The sequence below is a fragment of the Bos javanicus genome, chromosome 13 (genome assembly GCF_032452875.1).
Source record: "Bos javanicus breed banteng chromosome 13, ARS-OSU_banteng_1.0, whole genome shotgun sequence".
NCBI lineage: Eukaryota > Metazoa > Chordata > Mammalia > Artiodactyla > Bovidae > Bos > Bos javanicus.
Window position 1 is genome coordinate 5,220,746 of NC_083880.1, and position 25,259 is coordinate 5,246,004.

Below are 25,259 nucleotides of genomic sequence, written 5' to 3' on the forward strand. Positions count from 1 at the left end.
AGGAGAGCCCCCCGGGTGCGGGTGCGGCAGAGCGGAGCTCAGAGCGGGGCGCTGCGGGCTCAGGGCTCAGGGAAGCAGTGCGAATGCAGGACAGAGGGCAGCGCCCAAGGGGGAGACAGAGGACGTGACACCAGAGAGAAGGGCGGGGCCAGCTCCTTGAGAGCCTTCCACTCCCTGCCACCAGCGGAGTCTGCTAGAACAGGGCTTCAAGCCGGAACAATGCGGTCTGGGTTGTGGTTGGTCGAGAAGGACGCTGGCTGCTCTCTAGCTCATACTAGTCTACGCTCTGCTTCTCTGGATTTGCCTTATCTGGGAAATCAGAGTGGGAAAGGGAAAAAGTCGGAGGCTATCTTCATCATCGAGGCAGGAAAGGCATCAGCTTCGACTAGAATTTCTGCAGCAGATGTAGCGAAGCGTTGCCAGGCTCAGAACATTCCTGCGTGGGGAACCGGGTGTGCTCGCTAATGGAATTGCTGTCTGTATGGGTGTCGGGGTGGGGGCTGAGGGTGTAGACAGAAAAAGGAGAATAGAGGATGGCTCTTTTGTCTTGGGCTGAGCAAACGTTCTCTCTCCCATGGCCCCTGCCTTAGTCAAGGTACCTCATAACTTTAGCCGGGAAGAAACTGAAGTCCTGTCTTGATCTCGAATTGTTTTTTTCCCTGTCTCCCATTCTCCCCACTCAGTCCTCTTCAGAATTATCCTCCGTATTATCCTGTCAACCTCAGAATCATTTCCCTGAAGAACTGGATCAGTCATGCTCTGGTTAGGACGCAAGAATGCACACTAAGTATTGTCAGAGAGGATTTAACAAAGGGAACTTTTTACTCAGGGCGTAAAACGAGGCTTGGAGATAAAATCAGATATTAGCGACTTCAACACGATTGTCAGCTTTAGGGTTAATTAAGATCATGAATATGTGAAAGATACAGTTACTACAGTTACTCCCCTAAAGGCTGAGCTAAACAGAGGGGAAAGTGGGGACCCTAGAACTCTGGAGCTTAAACAGGTTCCTAAATGTCCTAGATTCCAGACTTATTATTCTCTGAATCTATTGTGTTCTTTGGAATCTACTCTCCTTTCCACTCCAGACCACATTCTGTCAGTTGAGCTATTTCAAATCCTGAAAGATGATGCTATGAAAGTGCTGTACCCAATATGTCAGCAAATTTGGAAAACTCAGCAGTGGCCACAGGACTGGAAAAGGTCACTTTTCATTCCAATCCCAAAGAAAGGCAATGCCAAAGAATGCTCAAACTACCGCACAATTGCACTCATCTCAAACGCTAGTAAAGTAATGCTCAAAACTCTCCAAGCCAGGCTTCAGCAGTACATGAACCGTGAACTTCCAGATGTTCAAGCTGGTTTTAGAAAAGGCAGAGGAACCAGAGACCAAATTGCCAACATCCGCTGGATCATGGAAAAAGCAAGAGAGTTCCAGAAAAACATCTATTTCTGCTTTATTGACTATGCCAAAGCCTTTGACTGTGTGGATCATAATAAACTGTGGAAAATTCTGAAAGAGATGGGAATATCAGACCACCTGACCTGCCTCTTGAGAAATTTGTATGCAGGTCAGGAAGCAACAGTTAGAACTGGACATGGAACAACAGACTGGTTCTAAATAGGAAAAGGAGTACGTCAAGGCTGTATATTTGTCACCCTGCTTATTTAACTTCTATGCAGAGTACATCATGAGAAATGCTGGACTGAAAGAAACACAAGCTGGAGTCAAGATTGCCGGGAGAAATATCAATAACCTCAGATATGCAGATGACACCACCCTTATGGCAGAAAGTAAAGAGGAACTAAAAAGCCTCTTGATGAAAGTGAAAGAGGAGAGTGAAAAAGTTGGCTTAAAGCTCAACATTCACAAAACGAAGATCATGGCATCTTGTCCCATCACTTCATGGGAAATAGATGGAGAAACAGAGGAAACAGTGTCAGACTTTATTTTGGGGGGCTCCAAAATCACTGCAGATGGTGACTGCAGCCATGAAATTAAAAGAGGCCTACTCCTTGGAAGGAAAGTTATTTCCAACCTAGATAGCATATTGCAAAGCAGAGACATTATTTTGCCAACAAAGGTCCGTCTAGTCAAGGCTATGGTTTTTCCAGTGGTCACATATGAATGTGAGAGTTGGATGATGAAGAAAGCTGAGCGCCGAAGAATTGGTGCTTTTGAACTGTGGTGTTGGAAAAGACTCTTTTTTTTTTTTTTTTTTTTAAACTTTACAGTATTGTATTGGTTTTGCCATATATCAAAACCACTATGAGGTACCATTTCACGCCAGTCAGAATGGCTGCGATTCAAAAGTCTACAAGCAATAAATGCTGGAGAGGGTGTGGAGAAAAGGGAACCCTCTTACACTGTTGGTGGGAACGCAAACTAGTACAGCCACTATGGAGAACAGTGTGGAGATTCCTTAAAAAACTGGAAATAGAACTGCCTTATGATCCAGCAATCCCACTGCTGGGCATACACACTGAGGAAACCAGAAGGGAAAGAGATACGTGTACCCCAATGTTCATCGCAGCACTGTTTATAATAGCCAGGACATGGAAGCAACCTAGATGTCCATCAGCAGATGAATGGATAAGAAAGCTGTGGTACATATACACAACGGATTATTACTCAGCCATTAAAAAGAATACATTTGAATCAGTTCTAATGAGGTGGATGAAACTGGAGCCTATTATGCACAGCGAAGTAAGCCAGAAAGAAAAACACCAATACAGTATACTAATGCATATATATGGAATTTAGAAAGATGGTAACAATAACCCTGTATACGAGACAGCAAAAGAGACACTGATGTATAGAACAGTCTTATGGACTCTGTGGGAGAGGGAGAGGGTGGGATGATTTGGGAGAATGGCATTGAAACATGTATAATATCATATATGAAACGAGTCGCCAGTCCAGGTCCGATGCACGATACCGGATGCTTGGGGCTGGTGCACTGGGACAACCCAGAGGGATGGTATGGGGAGGGAGGAGGGAGGAGGGCTCAGGATGGGGAACACATGTATACCTGTGGATAAGGCTCTTGAAAGTTCCTTGGAGACTTTCCAAGTCCCAAGGAGATCCAACCAGTCCATTCTAAAGGAGATCAGTCCTAGGATTTCTTTGGAAGGAATGAGGCTAAAGCTGAAACTCCAGTACTTTGGCCACCTCATGCGAAGAGTTGACTCATTGGAAAAACCTCTGATGCTGGGAGGGATTGGGGGCAGGAGGAGAAGGGGACGACAGAGGATGAGATGGCTGGATGGCATCACCAACTCGATGGACGTGAGTCTGAGTAAACTCCGGGAGTTGGTGATGGACAGGGAGGCCTGGCGTGCTGCGATTCATGGGGTCGCAAAGAGTCGGACACGACTGAGAGACTGAACTGACTGAACTGAACTCCTTTGCAAATGTCATTGATGCTGGGATTTCACTCCCTCTGCACAGGAAATAGTTCTGGAAAGCCACTCTTCAAGCAGAGTAAATCACACTCTCTTCTTTGACAGCCTTGTGCTTCCAAAGCTCTACGTCAGCATGTATCATATGGCACTGTCATGGATCTACTTACAGAGCTGGCTCCCCCCCAGGACTATGAATTTCATGCAGGTAATAATTATGAACTGAAGACTTCTCAGCATACCTCTAAAGATGCTGGTTGAATTGATGGTAACCGCAGACAGGCCAAGAGATCCACACTGGTATTTAGTTGAAGTTCAAATTAGAGTGAAAGGGTAAATACCACCCACCTCTTCCATAGAAAAGGATACAGAGTGATGGTAATTTTACTTGTATGACATCTACTGTTAGTTTTTGTGCCATAAAAAACCACTTTGTGGTTAGCTCAGCTGTCTGTGGGTTCAGGGTTTCAGCTGGGCTCAGGGGAGTGGTCCTTCTGGACTCACTAGGCTCAGCCACTCGTCTCTGGTCAGCTACAGGTAGGCGAGGGGCTGCTAGCCTAGGAGAGCTTGTGTCTGTGCAGTATGAAACCTCCCCTCCAGCAGGTTAGGCTGGACATGGATAATGGGCAGGGCCCAAGACCAGGGAAGGCTATGCTTGCAATAGTTCACCATCACTTCTGCTGCAATCTATCAGCCAAAGCAAATCACAAGGGCAGACAAAACTCAAGAAGTGGAGAAATGACCCCATCTTAGTCATTAGGCATACGGGATCTTAGTTCCCCAACCAGGGATCAAATGCCTGCAGAGGAAGCATGGAGTCTTAAGCCCTGGACTACTAGGGAAGTCTCTCTCACTCTCTTCCTTGAGAACTTATGTCGAGCAAGTGAAGTGAAGTCACTCAGTCATGTCTGACTCTTTACGACCCCATGGACTGTAGCCCACCAGGCTCTTGGTCCACGGGATTTTCCAGGCATGAATACTGGAGTGGGTTGCCAGTTCCTTCTCCAGGGGATCTTCGAGACCCAGGGATTGAACCCAGTCTCCCACATTATAGGCAGATGCTTTACTGTCTGAGCTACCAGGAAGCCCTACCTTGAGCAAAAGCCTGTGTTAACCAAAGGGAGAGGCTAACCACGTGGAGCAGAGTCCAGTGGTCCTTGCTAAAATCATCCTAGACTAGTCTACACTCTGCCAGCTCTCACACATGAAGGATAGGGCAGCAAAGGCCAGCAGAGTAGCTGCCCAACCCACAGTGAACCACAGACACATGAGTGAGCTGAGCCAACACAACAGGTACAATCATAAACCCATACTTTCAGTTTTGGGGTGGTTTGTTATGTGTCTGTAGCTAACTAATAGGAAACTTATTACCAACCTGCCATAACGTTAATATCTATGCTGTCCTAAAGTAATTGTTCAGGAGCTGCTGTTTTTAATTTATTATCAACAGTATTTTCTTGAGTCTCCCATCGATACACACAATCTCTTTCTTTCTCATCCTTATAATGTCCGTGGCCAGTTTTGCCTTCATGCTTTTTGAAAGGGGAATATATACAGCCTAGAGCTCGAGTCAGCTATGTTACCTATTTTTCAGCAGAATCAATAGGCAGAGCAGTTTCCACAGCCAGACAGACCCATGATTAATCCTGGTTCTGACACCAGCTGGCAGTGTGTCTCTGGGCAAGTTTTTTTATCTGTAAGCTGAAGATGATGCAAACCTAGCACCCCCACATAAAGCTGTCCAGGTCGAGTACTGTACAAATCCAAATGTCACCAACTGTTGTTCTTCAGCACATCATCCTCATGGCCAGATACAGCAGGCCTATGTTTTGGGGGTAAATAAGAGATGCTTTGTATTGTGTTGACCAAAATGTTCCTTCAATTTTAAGTAAAAATAAAAGATACATTCTTCACTTTCATCAAAAACGTCATTGAACAACATATTCACCATTTTGTTCTACTACCTTCTGCTATTTTTCAGGCAACTTGAATTTACATCTTCCCAGAACTTTTTATCTTTTTGAGCAAAGAATTGTCCCAGGAGCCTTTTGCATTCTGCCAGGGAATTAAAATTTTTTCCATTAAGAGAATTTTATAAAGACCTAAATAAATGGAAATCCGAAGGGGTGATGTCTGGTGGATATGGTGAATGAATCAGAACTTCCCAGCAGTTCCCTTCTAATGGTTTTTGACTGCTTATCAAAGAAATATGCAATCTTGCTTTATCCCGATGGAAGATTATGTGTGTTCAGTTGACTAATTCTGGACACTTTGGGTCAAGTGCTGCTTTCAGTTGGTCTAACTGGGAGTAGCACTTGTTGGAATTAATCACTTGATTTTCTACAAGGAGCTCATGATAGAGGACTCCCTTCCAACCCCACTACAGACACAGCATCACCTTCTTTGGATGAAGATGGGCTTTTGATGTGCCTGGCAGTGGTTGATGTCACTTGCTCCATGATCTCCTCCATTCCACGTTACTGTACAGTGTCCACTTTTTATCATCTATCACAACTTGTCTTAAAAAAAACAACGTTTTTGTTACATATAAGTAGAGAATCACATGTGGACATAGAGTCAAGAAGGTTTTTTCCGCTTATGTGGAACCCAAACATCAAAATGATGAACATAACCAAGCTGGTGCAAATGATTTTCAGCACTTGATTTGGATATTTTGAGTGTGCCAGCTATCTCTCACGTGGTATAATGTTAACTGTTCTTAATCAGTGTCTTGATTTTTTCACTATCAACTTCAACTTGTGTATCTGACCATGGAGCATAGTCCAGTGAGAAATTTCCAGCATGAAACTTTACAAACCACCTTTGACAGAATCCGTCACAGTACCTTCTCAATACACTGCATAAACTTTTTACTGCATTTCAGTTGCTTTTTTTTAACCTTTCTTGAAATAATAAAGCATAATAAGCCCAACATTTTTCTTTTTTTTTTCTTCCATCTTTAATATTAAAATGGCTACACAAAAATTCACCAATTTTGGTAAGTTTGTTTTTTTTTTAAGTGCACATGGATAGGATAGCCTTCACAATTACAATTTCATAAAATTGTTTCAAATGAAGTTAAAGACAGCTAAGTGCTGCTAGAGCCAGCTCACAGGGAAAGCAAATGAACTTTTTGGCCAACACAGCAGGCATTCACTTTCTTTCTTTCTGTTTCCCAACATCCAGACATACTAATAGTACTCAGTGAACTAGCTCCTGAGCCAAATCGGGCCCATTTTGCATTTTATGAATAAAATGTTTTTTGAACACAGCCATACCCATGTTTATGCTTACTTCTGCTTTGTATATAGTGACAGAGATGAATAGTTACATCCCCACACACAGCCCGACAAAGCCTAAAATACTTATGATCTGGCTGGCCCGTTAGAGAAAAAACTTACTGATCCCAGCAATAAACTTCTATACCTCAAGTTTTTGTTGTAGATAAAAAGCACCTGGAAATCTTATTTAAAACACAGATTCTTTGGGTCCTGCCAGCCAGAGACTCTGAATCAGTACGTCTGGGTGAGACCTGAGAAGCCGCATTTCTAACAACCATCCAAGTGATATTGATGCTGCCAGCTTGGGAACCACGCTTTAAGTGGCGCTACACTAACCATCTGCAGTAACTTAATTGTGCTAAATCCCTAGTTTTTAAGTGGTGAGGTATTAGCACACTGAAAACCCAGACAAACAGAAGCCACTTTGTGAAAAGGCTCAAAAAGCAGAAGGAATGGAGCAATTAGCAAACTGTAAGCCATTTTAAGTACAAGGTTCTTTATGGGTAATTCATGTTTATTCACAGAAGGAAAAAGTTAATCTGGGCCAGAGACAGTAACCACCAGCCAAAGTCGGAAGTCACAACACAAAGACAAAATAAGAATGTAAAGCAGGCTCTAATTGTTGGCCAGTGCACAAAATGAAAATGCCGTCTCAAGGTTTTCTTAAATTAGAAGCTTTGGCTCCTCCTAATTGTGCCATTTGTCCAACTCTCTCTAAAATATCTAATAATGGTGCATTCAGTGATAACCACATACTCCATGGCTCAAAATAATTTATATTTTTCCCCACTAATAACAGATTGCAGATGCTTGTCTGGCAGTCCTCAAGATTTCAGACTGATTACTAATGAAGCGACTTACTTAAGATACACCAGGTCAGATCTGTTGTGATCCAATGAATGGTATTTGAAAACCCTCCTATAATGAGCCTTTATAAATTATTATAATTAAGCTGGTTGTTATTAGCCTGCCCTTCCTTGATCTCTAGTTTAATTTCCTTCAGTGATTTCTTTCTTCTATCCATCTCTCTACTTCAGTGCTTAAAATTTTTAAAAAGGTAAATTATTTTCTTTTAAAATTGCATAATGTACTTTAATTTAACTTGATCATTTAGATCATACCACTGTATTAGTAGGAAAGTAACCCAAAACTATTTCGAGTCCATTTTAAATATGGAATAAGCTTCAAAGAGCAAAGGCTCTTAAAAGGGGCTGTGGGAGAGTTTACAGTCACGTCTGTGTCCAGCCCAAAGGCATAAAGTTAAAAGTAAATGCTAGTTTCTGTGATGTGAGCCCTTAGAGGGGAGACCTGAAACCAAAATACCACAACCTCATGTGCAAATTCAAAGATTTATTCAGTCTTATGACTAAACATGCACCCATGCACTCTAACGGAATTGTCCTTACAGCTCATGATGTCTTCCTGAAATAAATCCTCAAGCCAACTACAGTTTAGAAAAAAGAAGTGCTTTGGATGGAGAAAAATCTGGTGTGTGTCTTGGTTCTACCTCCTACTTTCTTCCTCCTCCTTCTCTTCCCTCTTCTTTCTTTAGCTGCAGTCCCTTGACTAACTTTCCTAATGCATTAGCTCTTTCATTTTTAAAATAGATTGAAAATTCCTGCGTTACAAACTTCACAAGTTCCAGTATGACTGAGTTCAGTTCAGCTGCTCAGTCATCTCCAACTCTTTGCAACCCCATAGACTGCTGACGCCAGGCCTCCCTGTCCATCACCAACTCCCAGAGTTTACACAAACTCATGTCCATTGAGTCAGTGATGCCATCCAATTATCTCATACTCTGTCATCCCCTTCTCCCACATTCAATCTTTCCCAGCATCAGGGTCTTTTCAAATGAGTCAGCTCTTCACATCAAGTGGCCAAAGTACTGGAGATTCAGCTTCAACATCAGTCCTTCCAATGAACACTCAGGGCTGATATCCTTTAGGATGGACTGATTGGATCTCCTTACAGTCTAAGGAACTCTCAACAGTCTTCTCCAACAACACAGTTCAAAAGCATCAATTCTTCAGTGCTCAGCTTTCTTTATAGTCCAACTCTCACATCTATACATGACTACTGGAAAAACCATAGCCCTGACTAGATGGACCTTTGTTGGCAAAGTAAAGTCTCTGCTTTTGAATATGCTGTCTAGGTTGGTCATAGATGGGAGCAAGCATCTTTTAATATCATGGCTGCAGTCACCATCTGCAGTGATTTTGGAGCCCACCAAAATAAAGGAGGTCGCCATTAACCCCACCATAGAGCTGCCATAACTTACACAGTATGGGAAACAGACTCTTGGAGGGCACAACAGAACCTTGTGCACCAGGACCCAGGAGAAAGGAGCAGTAACCCCACAGGAGAATGTCCTGGACTTGCCTGTGTCGGTGGTGGCCTCTTGCAGGGTTGGGGGCACTGAGTGTAGTAGTGCATGCATGGGACCTTTTGAGGGAGGTCACCATTATCTTCGTTATCTCCACCATAGTTTCAGTTCACTTCAGTCACTCAGTCGTGTCCAGCTCTTTGCCACCCCATGAATTGCAGCACGGCACGCCTCCCTGACCGTCACCAACTACCAAAGTTCACCCAAACTCTTGTCCATTGAGTCGGTGATGCCATCCAGCCATCTCATCCCCTGTCATCCCCTTCTCCTCCTGCTCCCAATCCCTCCCAGCATCAGAGTCTTTTCCAATGAGTCAACTCTTCGCAAGAGTTGGCCAACTGTCACATCCTTACATGACCACAGGAAAAACCATAGCCTTGACTAGACGAACCTTTGTTGGCAAAGTAATGTCTCTGTTTTCAATATGCTATCTAGGTTGGTCATAACTTTCCTTCCAAGGAGTAAGCATCTTTTAATTTCATGGCTGCAGTCACCATCTGTAGTGATTTTGGAGCCCAGAAAAATAAAGTCTGACACTGTTTCCACTGCTTCCCCATCTATTTCCCATAAAGTGGTGGGACCGTATGCCATGATGTTTGTCTTCTGAATGTTGAGCTTTAAGCCAACTTTTTCACTCTCCACTTTCACTTTCATCAAGAGGCTTTTGAGTTCCTCTTTACTTTCTGCCATAAGGGTGGTGTCATCTGCATATCTGAGGTTATTGATATTTCTCCCAGCAATCTTGATTCCAGTTTGTGTTTCCTTCAGTCCAGCATTTCTCATCATGTACTCTGCATATAACTTAAATAAACAGGGTGACAGTATACAGACTTGACGAACTTCTTTTCCTATCTGGAACCAGTCTGTTGTTCCACGTCCAGTTCTAATGGTTACTTCCTGACCTGCATACAAATTTCTCAAGAGGCAGATCAGGTGGTCTAGTATTCCCATCTCTTTCAGAATTTTCCACAGTTGATTGTGATCCACACAGTCAAAGGCTTTGGCATAGTCTGGTTTTTCTGGAACTCTCTTGCTTTTTCCATGATCCAGTGGATGTTGGCAATTTGGTCTCTGGTTCCTCTGCCTTTTCTAAAACCAGCTTGAACATCAGGAAGTTCACGGTTCACATATTGCTGAAGCCTGGCTTGGAGAATTTTGAGCATTACTTTACTAGCGTGTGAGATGAGTGCAATTATGCAATAGTTTGAGCATTCTTTGTAATTGCCTTTCTTTGGGATTGGAATGAAAACTGACCTTTTCCAGTCCTGTGGTCACTGCTGAGTTTTCCAAATTTGCTGGCATATTGACTGCAGCACTTTCACAGCATCATCTTTCAGGATTTGGAATAGTTCAACTGGAATTCCATCACCTCCACTAGCTTTGTTCATAGTGATGCTTTCCAAGGCCCACTTGACTTCACATTCCAATATGCTACTGGAGATCAGTGGAGAAATAACTCCAGAAAGAATGAAGGGATGGAGCCAAAGCAAAAACAATACCCAGCTGTGGATGTGACTGGTGATAGAAGCAAGGTCCAATGCTGTAAAGAGCAATATTGCATAGGAACCTGGAATGTCAGGTCCATGAATCAAGGAAAATTGGAAGTGGTCAAACAAGAGATGGCAAGAGTGAATGTCGACATTCTAGGAATCAGCGAACTGAAATGGACTGAAATGGGTGAATTTAACTCAGATGACCATTATATCTACTACTGCGGGCAGGAATCCCTCAGAAGAAATGGAGTGGCCATCATGGTCAACAAAAGAGTCCGAAATGCAGTACTTGGATGCAATCTCAAAAATGACTCAAGAATAATCTCTGTTCGTTTCCAAGGCAAACCATTCAATATCACAGTAATCCAAGTCTATGCCCCAACCAGTAATGCTGAAGAAGCTGAAGTTGAGTGGTTCTATGAAGACCTACAAGACCTTTTAGAACTAACACCCAAAAAAGATGTCCTTTTCGTTATAGGGGACTGGAATGCAAAAGTAGGAAGTCAAGAAACACCTGGAGTAACAGGCAAATTTGGCCTTGGAATACGGAATGAAGCAGGGCAAAGACTAATAGAGTTTTGCCAAGAAAATGCACTGGTCATAAAAAACACCCTCTTCCAACAACACAAGAGAAGACTCTACACATGGACATCACCAGATGGTCAACACCGAAATCAGATTGATTATATTCTTTGCAGCCTAAGATGGAGAAGCTCTATACAGTCAGCAAAAACAAGACCAGGAGCTGACTGTGGCTCAGATCATGAACTCCTTATTGCCAAATTCAGACTTAAATTGAAGAAAGTGGGGAAAACCACTAGACCATTCAGGTATGACCTAAATCAAATCCCTTATGATTATACAGTGGAAGTGAGAAATAGATTTAAGGGCCTGGATCTGATAGATAGAGTACCTGATGGACTATGAAATGAGGTTCGTGACATTGTACAGGAGACAGGGATCAAGACCATTCCCATAGAAAAGAAATGCAAAAAAGCAAAATGGCTGTCTGGGGAGGCCTTACAAATAGCTGTGAAAAGAAGAGAAGCAAAAAGCAAAGGAGAAAAGGAAAGATATAAGCATCTGAATGCAGAGTTCTAAAGAATAGCAAGAAGAGATAAGAAAGTCTTCTTCAGCGATCATTGCAAAGAAATAGAGGAAAACAATAGAATGGGAAAGATTAGGGATCTCTTCAAGAAAATCAGAGACACCAAAGGAACATTTCATGCAAAGATGAGCTCGATAAAGGACAGAAATGGTATGGACCTAACAGAAGCAGAAGATATTAAGAAGAGATGGCAAGAATACACATTAGAACTGTACAAAAAAGATCTTCACAACCCAGATAATCACAATGGTGTGATCACTGACCTAGAGCCAGACATCCTGGAATGTGAAGTCCAGTGGGCCTTAGAAAGCATCACTACGAACAAAGGCAGGGGTACCAGAGATCAAATTGCCAACATTCGCTGGATCATCAAAAAAGAAGAGAGTTCCAGAAAAACATCTATTTGTGCTTTATTGACTATGCCAAAGCCTTTGACTGTGTGGATCGCCATAAACTGTGGAAAATTCTGAAAGTGATGGGAATACCAGACCACCTGACCTGTCACCATAGTTTGGCCCCAGGTAAATAGCAGGGAGGGAACACAGCCTCACCCATCAACAGAAAATTGGATTAAAGATTTACTGAGCATGGCCCTGCCCATCAGAACAAGACCCAGTTTCCCCTTCAGTCAGTCTCTCCCAATCAGAGGGAAGACAGACTGAAAACCGCAATCACAGAAAATGAACCAATCTGATCACATGGACCACACACAGCCTTGTCTAACTCAATGAAACTATGAACCATGCCATGTAGGGCCACCCAAGAGGGACGGGTCATGGTGGAGAGTTCTGACAAAATGTGGTCCATGGAGAAGGGAATGGTAAACCACTTCAGTATTCTTGCCTTGAGAACCCCAGGAACAGCATGAAAAGGAATGGATGGATGGAGATAGATAAATATTCTAACACCTTGGGTCAGTTGTTAAGTGCTGTAAATGTCTTCTCCCAGTTTTTAACTTGACTTTTCATTCTCATTGATGTCTTACTTAAAATTTTATCTTATAATACATTTACATAACAATATAACATTTACTATCCAATTATAACTCAATCCTTAAATCAACTCTGTGATGTAGGAACTGTTATCAACTTTATCTTACTCTGGAGAAAAGACAGGCAGGGAGTGTCAATGATCTGCCCAAGTGTAAGGTAGGAAGTGGCTGAGCCAGGATTTAAACCCAGGACATTGGTCTCTCAAGTGTGTGGTCCCAACTCCTGTACAGTGCTGCTTCTCTGTGCACTGAAAAACAGAATTCTATTTTTAATATATCTAAATTCATTAATCTTGTCCTTCATCAACTGAATTTTATTTATTTTATTTAAGAAATCCTTCTTTATCTGAATATCATAAATATGATTATATTATCTCCTGAGAGTCTTATACTTTTGCCTTTTAAACTAAAATTTTTTATCCAATGGAAACTGTGTGTGTTTAAAGGGTCCAATTTTATTTCTTTTCCCATGAGGATAAACAGTTGTTAAAATATTGATCTTTCTCAGCTGATGTGCATGTGTGCTGAATCATGTCCTACTCTGGCCGACCCCATGGACTTAGCCTATCAGGCTCCTCTTTCCTTGGGATTTCCCAGGCAAGCATATTGGAGTGGGTTGCCATTTCCTCTTCAGAGGATCTTCCCAACCCAGGGATTGAACCTGTGTCTCCTGAATTGCAAGCAGATTCTTTACCACTGGGTAAAATTTAGTTCTAGGAGTTTTTAAATTTATTTCTAATTAGTTTTAATTTAGTTTTATTTGATTTATTTTATATTTTTATTTATTATTAGTTTTTATTATTTCTAATAAGTGATGAAGTATCTGCAAATGAAATGAAAAAAATATACTACTTACAATAGCACAAAAATCTGAAATACCTAATGATAACTTGAACAAAATAATATTAATAAGTAATAGTCCTGTACAATGAAATCTCCAAAACACTGCTGAGGGAAATAGAGAAGACTTAAATAAAAGGAGATGTAAACCATATTTAAGGATCAGAGGAATCCATATTGTTAAGATGTCAATTCTAACCAAAACAGATATATAGAATCAAAATGACATCAATCAATATTTCAACTCGTGGTTTTGTGGAAAGTCACAGGCTAGTACTCAATTTCATTTTAAATAGGTTTTTGGTTAATCATCATTTCTCTATCTACTATTGATGGTTTACAGAAATAAAATTAAATTCTCTATACTGATGTCATTCCAGCAAACTTGATAAATTCTCTTGTCTATTATAATAACATGTTGTAGCTTTTTGGAGGGATTTTTTTTTTTTTTTTTTACTGGACAGTCATAGTAGCTTTGAATGATGACAGCTTTATATCTTTCCTTCCAATCCTTATGTTTTATAATTCTTGGCCTAGTTCACTTGATAATATCCAATAGATGCAGTGACAGCAAGCTTTTTTCCTGTCTTCTTTGTTCTTAAACTCATTAGAATTTTCACATAAAATTAGATACTTGTCATAGTCCTTCCTTCTTTCCTCGTAAGATAGTTATCAAACTAACACAATTTCTTTCTGTTCCTAATTTGTTCAGAAGTCTTTCTTAAATACATATAATAAATATAAGCTTAATATCATGAAACTTCCTTCCTAACTCTATTGAGATTTTAGTATATTTTCTCTTTTAACCTGCTATTTCTTTAACCTTTATTTATTCCTTCCCTAATGCTCTTCCTTTCTTTATGAAGATCTGAGTTTCTGACCTATATCATTTTCCTTCTCTCTAACAACTTCTTTTAACATTTCTTGCAAGGTAGTCCTATAGGCAACAAGTTTCCTCAGTTGAGAAATGTTTAGTTTCTCCTTCACTTTCGAAGAATAATTTTGCAGAATACAGAATTCTAGTTTGGTGGGGTTTTCCTCTCAACACTTAAAATATTTCACTGCACTCTTCTTGCTTGAATGGTTTCTGAGAAATCAGATGTAATTCTTATCTTTGTTCTTCCACAGAGTAGGTGTTTGACTTTGACTTCATTCAAATTTTTTGTCTTTATCTTTGTTTTTTGTTTTTTTTTTTTCACTTTGAAAAGATACATTCAGCTGTAGTTTTTTGTTTTATTTTGTTCACACTTTTCCAGTTTGTTATTCTCTGAGCTTCTGAATCTGTGGTCTGGTATTTGTGAAAATTCTAAACCGTTAGTGGTTCAAATATTTATGTTGTTCTTTTCTTTCTTCTCTGTCTGATGTTCCATCATAGGTATGTTATACTTTATGTAATTGCCCCATAGTTGTTGAATAGTCTGTTCCTTTTTTTTTCCCCAGTCTTTTTTCTCTCAGCTTTTTAGTTCCTATTCACATGTCCTCAAGCTCAGAGATTCTTTCCTCAGTCATATTCCTTCTACTAACCAGCCTATCAAAGACATTCTTCATTTATGTTAGTGTTTTAGTTTCTAGCATTTCTTTTTGATTCTTTCTTAGAATATCCATTTTTATGCATTTTCTTGCATGTTATCTAGTTTTCCCATTAAAACTGTTAGTATGTTAATCATGGTGATTTTAAATTGCTAATCTGGTTGTTACAACATTCCTCCCATATCTGACTCTGGTTCTGATACTTGTTCTGTTTTTTTTTTTTTTTTGGTGTTTTTTTCTTTTTTTTTGCTTTTAGTATGCTTTGTCATTTTTGTTGAAATTGGTCATGATATCATGATATACTAGATAAAAGGAAATGCAGTAAATAGGCCTTTGTACTGTGTGGTGAGCGGTTGGGGAGAGGAAATGTCCTGTGGTTCTATGACAGGTCTTAGTCTTTTAATGAGCCTGTGCCTCTGGACTGTGGACTTCACAGGGGCCTCTTGGTTCTCCCCCAACTTAGATGGGGCAGAATGACTAAAAGGGATGAAGACGGGTGTTTTTTATTTCCTCCAGGTCAGCTAGACTCTGATAGAATCCCAGTAGTTTAGGCTCAGGTTAAATAGTTTGCTCTGAGGGCAGGCCTTGCTAAGAACAGAATGATCTGGCGTATTTCAACATGGCTGCTTTTCCCCCTGCCCCCACTGGAAGCAGGAAGAGATTTCTTTCCTGTCTTCTCTGTGAAAACATAACGGAGCTCCAGGAAGTAAAACTCACAGAAGTGTGGCATCCCTCACCCTGCCAAGACTGCATCCCCATGGACTTGTTCACCCTCAGACTTATCCACACTGGGCCTTGAAAAATTCAACTGCTGTTGAGACTTTCCTCCCTCTAAACGGATTCTTAGAGAGGTTTCTGCTCCTTCAAAGTGATTCTCTTTACCTTCCTGACTGTGTCACCAATATTTAGTTCAGCAGTTTGCCCTGCTGGTGGGCCAATTGTCTGATGGATCTAAGAAGAGTTGTTGATTTTCAGTTTCTTCAATATTTTAGTTGTTGTTAGAGCAGAGTAACAACTTCCAATCTCCTTATGTGCCTGACTGGAAACCAGAGTTTTTTGATGTGTAAATATAGTGAGTTTTATTAATATATCTATAATTGTATCTAGGAAAAGACTCTGATGTTGGGAGGGATTGGGGACAGGAAGAAAAGGGGATGACAGAGGATGAGATGGCTGGATGGCATCACCGACTCAATGGACATGAGTTTGAGTGAACTCCGGGAGTTGGTGATGGACAGGGAGGCCTGGCGTGCTGCGATTTATGGGGTCACAAAGAGTCAGACAAGACTGAGCGGCTGAACTGAACTGAATTGTATCTATAGTTTGTTATATAAATAGAATTTAACTGTATATATTTCTGAACCAACATCCTATTCCTAGAATGAATCTAACTTGGTTATGATGTGTTAGCTTTTCTATACTCTGCTCAATTCAGTTTTCTAAAATTTTCTTTCAGATTTTTAGACACATGTTCATGAGTGAGAATATCCTGTAAATCTCCATTCCCTGAGCTTCTTGTTTGGTTTTTGTGACATGATTATACTCACCTCATAAAATGTTAGGGGACAGTCTTTTCTCTTACTGTTCTTTAGAAAAGCATGAGTAATATTTAAATTATTCTTTCTTTGAATGTTTGTTACAACTTGCCTAGAAATCTGTCAGGACCTTGGATTTTCTTTGTGGAGAAGCTTTGAAGTGCTTATTCCTTATAGGGCCACTCAAATTTCCTGTTACTCTTGAGTCATTGCTGATACATCATATTTTGGGAAATCAGTTTCTGTTTACTTTTTTTTGACATTGTATCTTTTTGTGTTCTTTTTAAATAGCTATAATAGCCAGAGTTATGCCTCCTTCATCTTTAGGCTTATTTCAAAGTGTATTCTGACTCTCTGAAGTCTGAAGTATAGGTAGATTTCTTTAGGCACTGTTTGTTTCTACCTATGCTAAGTGCTTGGAATCTATGGAACAGGGCTCATTTCTGTTTTAGAAACAAGCTAGTTGTCCACCAAAACATGTTCTTCCTCATCCTAGGTATATAATGAGACTGTTTCCCAGGCATCCTTGTAGTTGAGGATGGTCTTGGGCCTGAATTCTTGTCAGTGAAATATGTGTACAGTATTTCACATATTTCTAAACCTGTTTAGATAAACCAGTTTCTAAACGTGTCCCATAGAAATCCTGCCACTGAATGAACACCTGTTTCAGCTTCCTGTTGACGTGTGACAAACAACTCCCACAACCTTGTGCCTTAAGACAGCAACTATTCTATTATTTCTTATGAGCCTGTCAGTTGACTAGGCAGTATTTTGCTATCTTACCTGGGCTAAGTTATGCAACTACGTTAGTCTGTAAGTTAATGTGGGCTGGGAAGTCCAAGATCGTCTCTCTCCCGCATCAGGGGCCCATTACTCACGGTAAGCTGGGGCACCGTGACTCTCCCCTTGGTAGCCTGTCTCTCCACTCGATGGCCCCATTCCTCATGGCCTCTGTGTGGCCTTTCTCCCCAGTGGGACCTGGACATCCTTTCTACATGGTGATTGGGCTCCAAGAGGGAAAATGTGGATGCTGCCAACCCCCTTCGGAGGCTTGAGCTCAGAATCCCCAGGAAGTTGCGTCCCCTACATTTCTGTTGGCCAACACACATCTCATGTCTAGCTCAAATTCAAGACGTGGGGAAGTAGATTCCCACCATTTATGGGAGAAGCTTCAAAGTCACAATGAGCAGGGGCACATGAAGGCATGATTCCTTGGGGCCATTTTTCATATTCTGCCACATCACCCATGAATGCCCCCACATAGCACCCTCTGCTTGTCCCCCCACGGATAGATGCAGGTGCTCAGGGAGCCTTATGAACCCCATGATAAAAACAGGGGCTTCTGTTAGAGAGCTTCGCAACCCCAGGTCCTGTTCTCTGGGAATCATATGTGTATAAGCAAGAAATCAACAAGGGTTATGTCAATCCACTAATATTACAGGATTTATTAAAGCAGCTAATCTTACCCTAAAAGTAGAACTTGAAGCTCAATTCACAGCTTGAAATTTTTCAGACCATACAGGTTATAGGAATTGGATTGCAAACCTGGGAGAGGAGTATCCTGTGACTCTAGTCTCTCAGAGGGTATTTTGCCCTTTCCACTGAATGCCATGGTCTGAGATGATCTGCTTGCCTTACTGATCCATGTGGTGTGAAGCTTGAGAGGGTTTGGAAAAGGTAAACAATGAGGACAACTTATTTCTCCATTTATCTTAACTCTGAGGACTTCACTTTACGTGGGTGAGCGCTGGCCTTGTCTCCTGATCCCAGCCAACTCTATCCCCGATTCAGGCTGTGGAAGCCAACAGCTCTCAAATTCCCTTGAACTTGCAAATGCCCTCAGCCTGAAGCTGCTTTGACTCTGCGGGCCTGTCTGGATTGCTGTTCCCAATCAGCGTCTGGCCTCTGAGAATTCCACACTTCCTCACTCACTCATGCTTGCATTTAAAAATAGGTTATTTATATTTTAGTTAGCATTTTAAATTGTTTTCACTCAGAGGGTCAGTCTCGTTCTGCAAATTGCAATACTGCTATAAAAATAATCAGACATTTGTTTGCAGAGACATTTAAAATCTATGATAAATTTAAGTGTTTCTCACGACTTCTACAGATGAACTCATCTCATTCTGCTTGTATGAATTTCCTATTCATATCCCCTGATTTCTTTTTAAGTTGGACAATAGTACCAAATGTACTCCAAGAAATGTCTTGGTGGTATTTCTACTCTCTTTGATCTCTGATGGCTAGTTTACATCCCAGAACCACTAGTCACATCAAAATTAACACTACCACCAACTCTCCCTGCACACAGGAACTTACTGGACAAGTTCATTCTTGCCTTCAAGCCCTGCTTTTCAAAGTTAAGTACTGTTTGTTCCATTCCAGCAAGCTCTGTCCTATTTCCTGGGTAGCCTGTTATGAATTTTAGGTTTATCCATGTTTCCTTCAATTTAGCATTCTCAGCATTAAATCTATGTCTCAGTCTGAGATCTCCCAGAAGCAGACCCTGAGACAAGGATTCAAAGACAAGTATTTATTTGGGAGGTGATCCCAGAAGGCTGGATCATTCATTAAAACAAACTCTGTTTGCACTATAAAAAGAAGAGAAATATTAATGTTCCAGGAGTCAGAATCAGAAGAAAAGAGGATTAAATGAATAGCACCCTGTTCTATGGAGAAGGCAATGGCACCCCACTCCAGTACTCTTGCCTGGAAAATTCCATGGACGGAGGAGCCGGGTAGGCTGCAGTCCATGGGGTTGCTGAGGGTTGGACAGGACTGAGCGACTTCCCTTTCACTTTTCACTTTCATGCATTGGAGAAGGAAATGGCAACCCATTCCAGTGTTCTTGCCTGGAGAATCCCAGGGACGGGGAAGCCTGGTGGGCTGCCGTCTATGGGGTCACACAGAGTCAGACACGACTGAAGTGACTTAGTAGCAGCAGCAGCAGAAACCCTGTTCTATAATCACCTAAAATAACCAAAATGATTATGATGATGATTAACACTATTTTCCATGAACTTTTCACTAAGTTTAATTCATGTGAACCTCAAAAAATCCAATGAGATAGGGTGCGTCCTATATTTCCATTTTACAGAAAGATAAATTAAGGCAGGCATGGATTATTTAGTTGACTAATATCACAATGTAGTAACTAGTGGAACCAAGTGTGAGCCCAGGCACTCTGAAGAGGTCCATACTGTCAAATACTAAGCTATATATAACCTCTCAAGTTTATTCTACAAATGGATGTCCACTGAGGAAAATTGGGAAGTGAAGGAATAAAATTTGACACTTATTTCAGTCAAATTGAGAAGGGAATGGAGATGAGAATGGCAAACCACTTCAGTATTCTTGCCTTGAAAACCCCATGAACAGTATGAAAAGGCAAAAAGATAAGACATTGAAAGGTGAATTCCCCAGGTCGGTAGGTGCCCAAAATGCTACTGGAGGTCACTGGAGAAATAACTCTAGAAAGAATGAAGAGATTAAGCCAAAGCAAAAAAAACACACAGTTGCAGATGTGACTGGTGATGGCAGCAAGGTCGGATGCTGTAAAGAGCAATATTGCATCAGTTCAGTTCAGTTCAGTCGCTCAGTCGTGTCCGACTCTTTGCGACCCCATGAATCACACCACGCCAGGTCTCCCTGTCCATCACCAACCCCCGGAGTTCACCCAGACTCACATCCATCGAGTCAGTGGTGCCATCCAGCCATCTCATCCTCTGTCGTCCCCTTCTCCTCCTGCCCCCAATCCCTCCCAGCATCAGAGTCTTTTCCAATGAGTCAACTCTTCACATGAGGTGGCCAAAGTACTGGAGTTTCAGCTTCAACATCAGTCCTTCCAAAGAAATCGCAGGGCTGATCTCCTTCAGAATGACTGGTTGGATCTCCTTGCAGTCCAAGGGACTCTCAAGAGTCTTCTCCAACACCACAGTTCAAAAGAATCAATTCTTCGGTGCTCAGCCTTCTTCACAGTCCAACTCTCACATCCATACATGACCACAGGAAAAACCATAGCCTTGCCATACTTTTGTTGGCAAAGTAATGTCTCTGCTTTTCAATATGCTATCTAGGTTGGTCACAACTTGTCTTCCAAGGAGTAAGCGTCTTTTAATTTCATGGTGCAGTCACCATCTGCAGTGATTTTGGAGCCCCAAAAAATAAATTCTGACACTGTTTCCACTGCTTCCCCATCTATTTCCCATGAAGTGATGGGACCAGATGCCATGATCTTCGTTTTCTGAATGTTGAGCTTTAAGCCAACTTTTTCACTCTCCTCTTTCACTTTCATCAAAAGGCTTTTGAGTTCCTCTTCACTTTCTGCCATAAGGGTGGTGTCATCTGCATATCTGAGGTGATTCATATTTCCCCCGGCAATCTTGATTCCAGCTTGTGTATCTTCTAGTCCAGCGTTTCTCATGATGTACTCTGCATATAAGTTAAATAAGCAGGGTGACAATATACAGCCTTGACATACTCCTTTTCCTATTTGGAACCAGTCTGTTGTTCCATGTCCAGTTCTAACTGTTGCTTCCTGACCTGCATACAAATTTCTCAAGAGGCAGATCAGGTGGTCTGGTGTTCCCATGTCTTTCAGAATTTTCCACAGTTTATTATGATCCACACAGTCAAAGGCTTTGGCATAGTCAATAAAGCAGAAATAGATGTTTTTCTGGAACTCTCTTGCTTTTTCCATGATCCAGCAAATGTTGGCAATTTGATCTCTGGTTCCTCTACCTTTTCTAAAAGCAGCTTGAATATCAGGAAGTAAGGAATCTAGAATGTTAGGCCCATGAATCAAGGCAAATTGGAAGTGGTCAAACAGGAGACGTCAAGAGTGAACATCAATATTTTAGGAATCAGCAAACTAAAATGGACTGGAATGGGTGAATTTAACTCAGATGACCATTATATCTACTACTGCGGGCAGGAATTCCTTAGAAGAAATGGAGTAGCCCTCACAGTCAACAGAAGCGTCTGAAAAGCAGTACTTGGATGTAATCTCCAAAACGACAGAATGATCTCTGTTCGTTTCCAAGGCAAAGCATTCAACATCACAGTAATTCAAATCTATGCCTCAACCAGTAATGCTCAAGAAGCTGAAGTTGAATGGTTTTATGAAGACCTGCAAGACCTTTTAGAACTTAAATCAAAAAAAAGATGTCCTTTTCATTATAGGGGATTGGAATGCAAAAGTACAAGTCAAGAAACACCTGGAATAACAGGCAAATTTGGCCTTGGAATATGGAATGAAGCAGGGCAAAGGCTAATAGAGTTATGCCAAGAGAATGCACTGGTCATAGCAAACACCCTCTTCCAACAACACAAGAGAAGACTCTACACATGGACATCACCAGATGGTCAATACTGAAATCAGAGTGATTATATTCTTTGCAGCCAAAGATGGAGAAGCTCTATACAGTAAGCAAAAACAAGACTGGGAGCTGACTGTGGCTCAGATCATGAACTCTCCTTATTGTCAAATTCAGACCTAAATTGAATAAAGTAAGGAAAACCACTTTTCAGGTATGACCTAAATCAAATCCCTTATGATTATACAATGGAAGTGAGAAATAGATTTAAGGGACTAGATCTGATAGAGTGCCTGATGAACTATGACAGAGGTTCATGACACTGTCATGAGACAGGGATCAAGACCATCCCCATGGAAAAGAAATGCAAAGAAGCAAAATGGCTGTCTGAGGAGGCCTTGCAAATAGCTGTGAAAAGAAGAGAAGCAAAAAGCAAAGGAGAAAAGGAAAGATATATGCATCTGAATGCAGAGTTCCAAAAAATAGCAAGGAGAGATAAGAAAGCCTTGCTCAGTGATCAATGCAAAGAAATAGAGGAAAACAACAGAATGGGAAAGACTAGAGATCTCTTCAAGAAAATTAGAGATACCAAGGGAACATTTCATGCAAAGATGGGCACAATAAAGGACAGAAATGGTATGGACCTAACAGAAGGAGAAGATATTAATGAGAGGTAGCACGAATACACAGAAAAACTATTTAAAAAAAGATCTTCATGACCCAGATAACCATGATGGTGTCACTCACCTAGAGCCAGACATCCTGGAATGTGAAGTCACGTGGGCCTTAGGAAGCATCACTATGAACAAAGCTAGTGGAGGTGATGGAATTCCAGTTGAGCTATTTCAAATCCTAAAAGATGATACTGTGAAAGTGCTGCACTCAATATGCCAGCATATTTGGAAAATTCAGCAGTGGCCACAGGCCTGGAAAAGGTGTTTTCATTCCAATCCCTAAGAAAGACAATGCCAAAGAATGCTCAAACTACCACACAATTGCACTCATCTCACATACTAGTAAAGTAGTGCTCAAAATTCTTCAAGCCAGGCTTCAACAATACATGAACTGTGAGCTTCCAGATGTTCAAGCTGGATTTAGAAAAGGCAGAGGAACCAGAGATCAAATTGCCAACATCCACTGGATCATGGAAAAAGAAAGAGAGTTCCAGAAAAACATCTATTTCTGCTTTATTGACTATGGCAAAGCCTTTGACTGTGTGGATCACCATAAACTGTGGAAAATTCTGAAAGAGATGGGAATACTAGATGACCTGACCTGCCTGTTGAGAAATCTGTATGCAGGTCAAGAAGCAACAGTTAGAACTGGACATGGAACAACAGACTGGTTCTAAATTGGGGAAAGGAGTATGTCAAGGGCATATATTGTCACCCTGCTTATTTTAACTTATATGCAGACTGCATCATGAGAAATGCTGGGCTGGATGAAGCACAAGCTGGAATTAAGGTTGCCAGAAGAAATATCAATAACCTCAGATATGCAGATGACAACACCCTTATGGCAGAAAGTGAAGAACTAAAGAGCCTTTTGATGAAAGTGAAGGAGGAGAGTGAAAAAGTTGGCTTAAAGCTCAACATTCAGAAAACAAAGATCTTGGCATCTGGTCCCATCACTTCATGGCAAATAGATGGGGAAACAGTGGAAACAGTAGCAGACTTTATTTTTTTTTGGGGGGGGGGCTCCAAAATTATTGCCCAAAGAAGAAAACAAGGAAACTTTAAGGATAATTTGTCAATGTTTCGGAAAGTTAAGGGCTTCCCAGGTGGCTCAGTGGTAAAGAATCTGCCCACCAATGCAGGAGCCAAGGTACACGTGCATTCGATCCCTGGGTCAAGAGGATGCCCTGGAGGAGGAAATGGCAACCCACTGTAGTATTCTTATCTGAAAAATTCCATGGACACAGAAGCCTGGCTGGCTACAGCCCATGGGGTCACAAAGAATTGGACACGACTGAGCATACAGTGGAACAGGAAAGTTAATTGCTTTTATTTTTTATAAAATAAAAATAGCATTATTTATAATAAATGCTATTATCTTATGACCCAGCAACTTCATTCTTTAGAATATACCCTGGAGAAATCATTATTCCCATGCTTCAGGAGATTTATACAAGAATGCTTATGACACTGCCAATACAAAACAAAAACAAACAAAAAACACCAATTTCCAATCAGTAGACTTAGTAAGTTGTGTTGTTCAATTGAACAGCTAAATGTACTGATCTAGCTGACTCTCAAAAACACAATAATAAGCCCCAAAAAGCAAGTCACAGTGAAATACATGCAGTTTGAGTCCCTTGATATAAAGTTAAAAACATGCAATATGAAAACAACATATAAGCATACGTGGTAAAAGAAACGACAGAAGAATGATACAACACATCATTCAAACTAGTTACCTCTGAGGGAAATGGGAGGTATGGGATCAGCATGGGGAATGGGGCACTTCAATTCCAATGGAAATGTCCTGTCTGTGTGCAAATGTCCAGACTGTGTCAATGGTACTAGGGTTTTGCTGCATTATTACTCTTTATATCCTCATATGCTTTATACCGTATTTATTGTATCTATTCAATTTCTGATGGAAAAAACAGCAATCAATGCTAAAGTTATCACTAGTAGTAGAGAATTACAATGTATAACTTTGAAGTGACCTCAGAAAGAAAAACAGGAACAAATACAGTTTTGATCATGTAGCACAGGGATGGAAGAAGAAATCCCCCTCAAAACTTGGAAATCCTAAAGTCAAAATAGAAGGTTTTACAAATAAAATTAGCCAAAACAATTATAAAAACTTATGTTCATTAAATTGCTTATTATATGGCAATGATTCTCAGACTCTTTTCAAAACAAAATTTAACTATATGGAGAAGTATATTCCAGGAAAATACAAACAGAACAAAAAAAGAATAACAATGTTATAGCTATTACAATATATATAATATAGCAGAGCAAGTACTATCCAAAATTAAGCTTTTGAGACAGGAAGTTTTAATTTGGGCAAAGGGATTCATTTCCAAAATTATAAAAACTTCATTGAAAAGATTAGAGTCAGCAATCAGCCAATTAATAATCTCACAGTGTACAGCTGCTCCTTATTGTCCAGAGTCCATATTTGTGAATTTGCCTGCTTGAAAAAATGTATTTATAAACCCCAGATCTATACTTGTGGCACTTTTTTTTTTTTGCAGTCATTCACAAATGTGTACAGAGTGGCATAAAAACTGGGTCTCCCAATGCGCAATTATCTGCGGAAGTCAAGTCGGGTTGTGCTCTGCTTCCCTGTCTCAGATCTCAGACTATAAACCAGTGTCCTTTTCATGGTCGATACACTGCTGCGTTTTTCACATCTCCATGCTTTTGT

At 40.9% G+C, this 25,259-nt stretch overlaps 1 long non-coding RNA gene across 1 annotated transcript in view; it reads right to left on the bottom strand.

Moving 5' to 3' along the window:
- Positions 1 to 2,709: 2,709 nt before the first annotated feature.
- The window catches only part of LOC133258912 (uncharacterized), a 57,529-nt gene continuing 34,979 nt past the window's right edge, over positions 2,710 to 25,259 (bottom strand). The window contains exons 2-3 of the long non-coding RNA XR_009740194.1: positions 5,801 to 5,921; positions 2,710 to 5,224 (exon numbers count right to left, since the gene is read on the bottom strand). This is a non-coding gene — a long non-coding RNA (uncharacterized LOC133258912). The remainder of the gene's footprint in view (positions 5,225 to 5,800; positions 5,922 to 25,259) is intronic.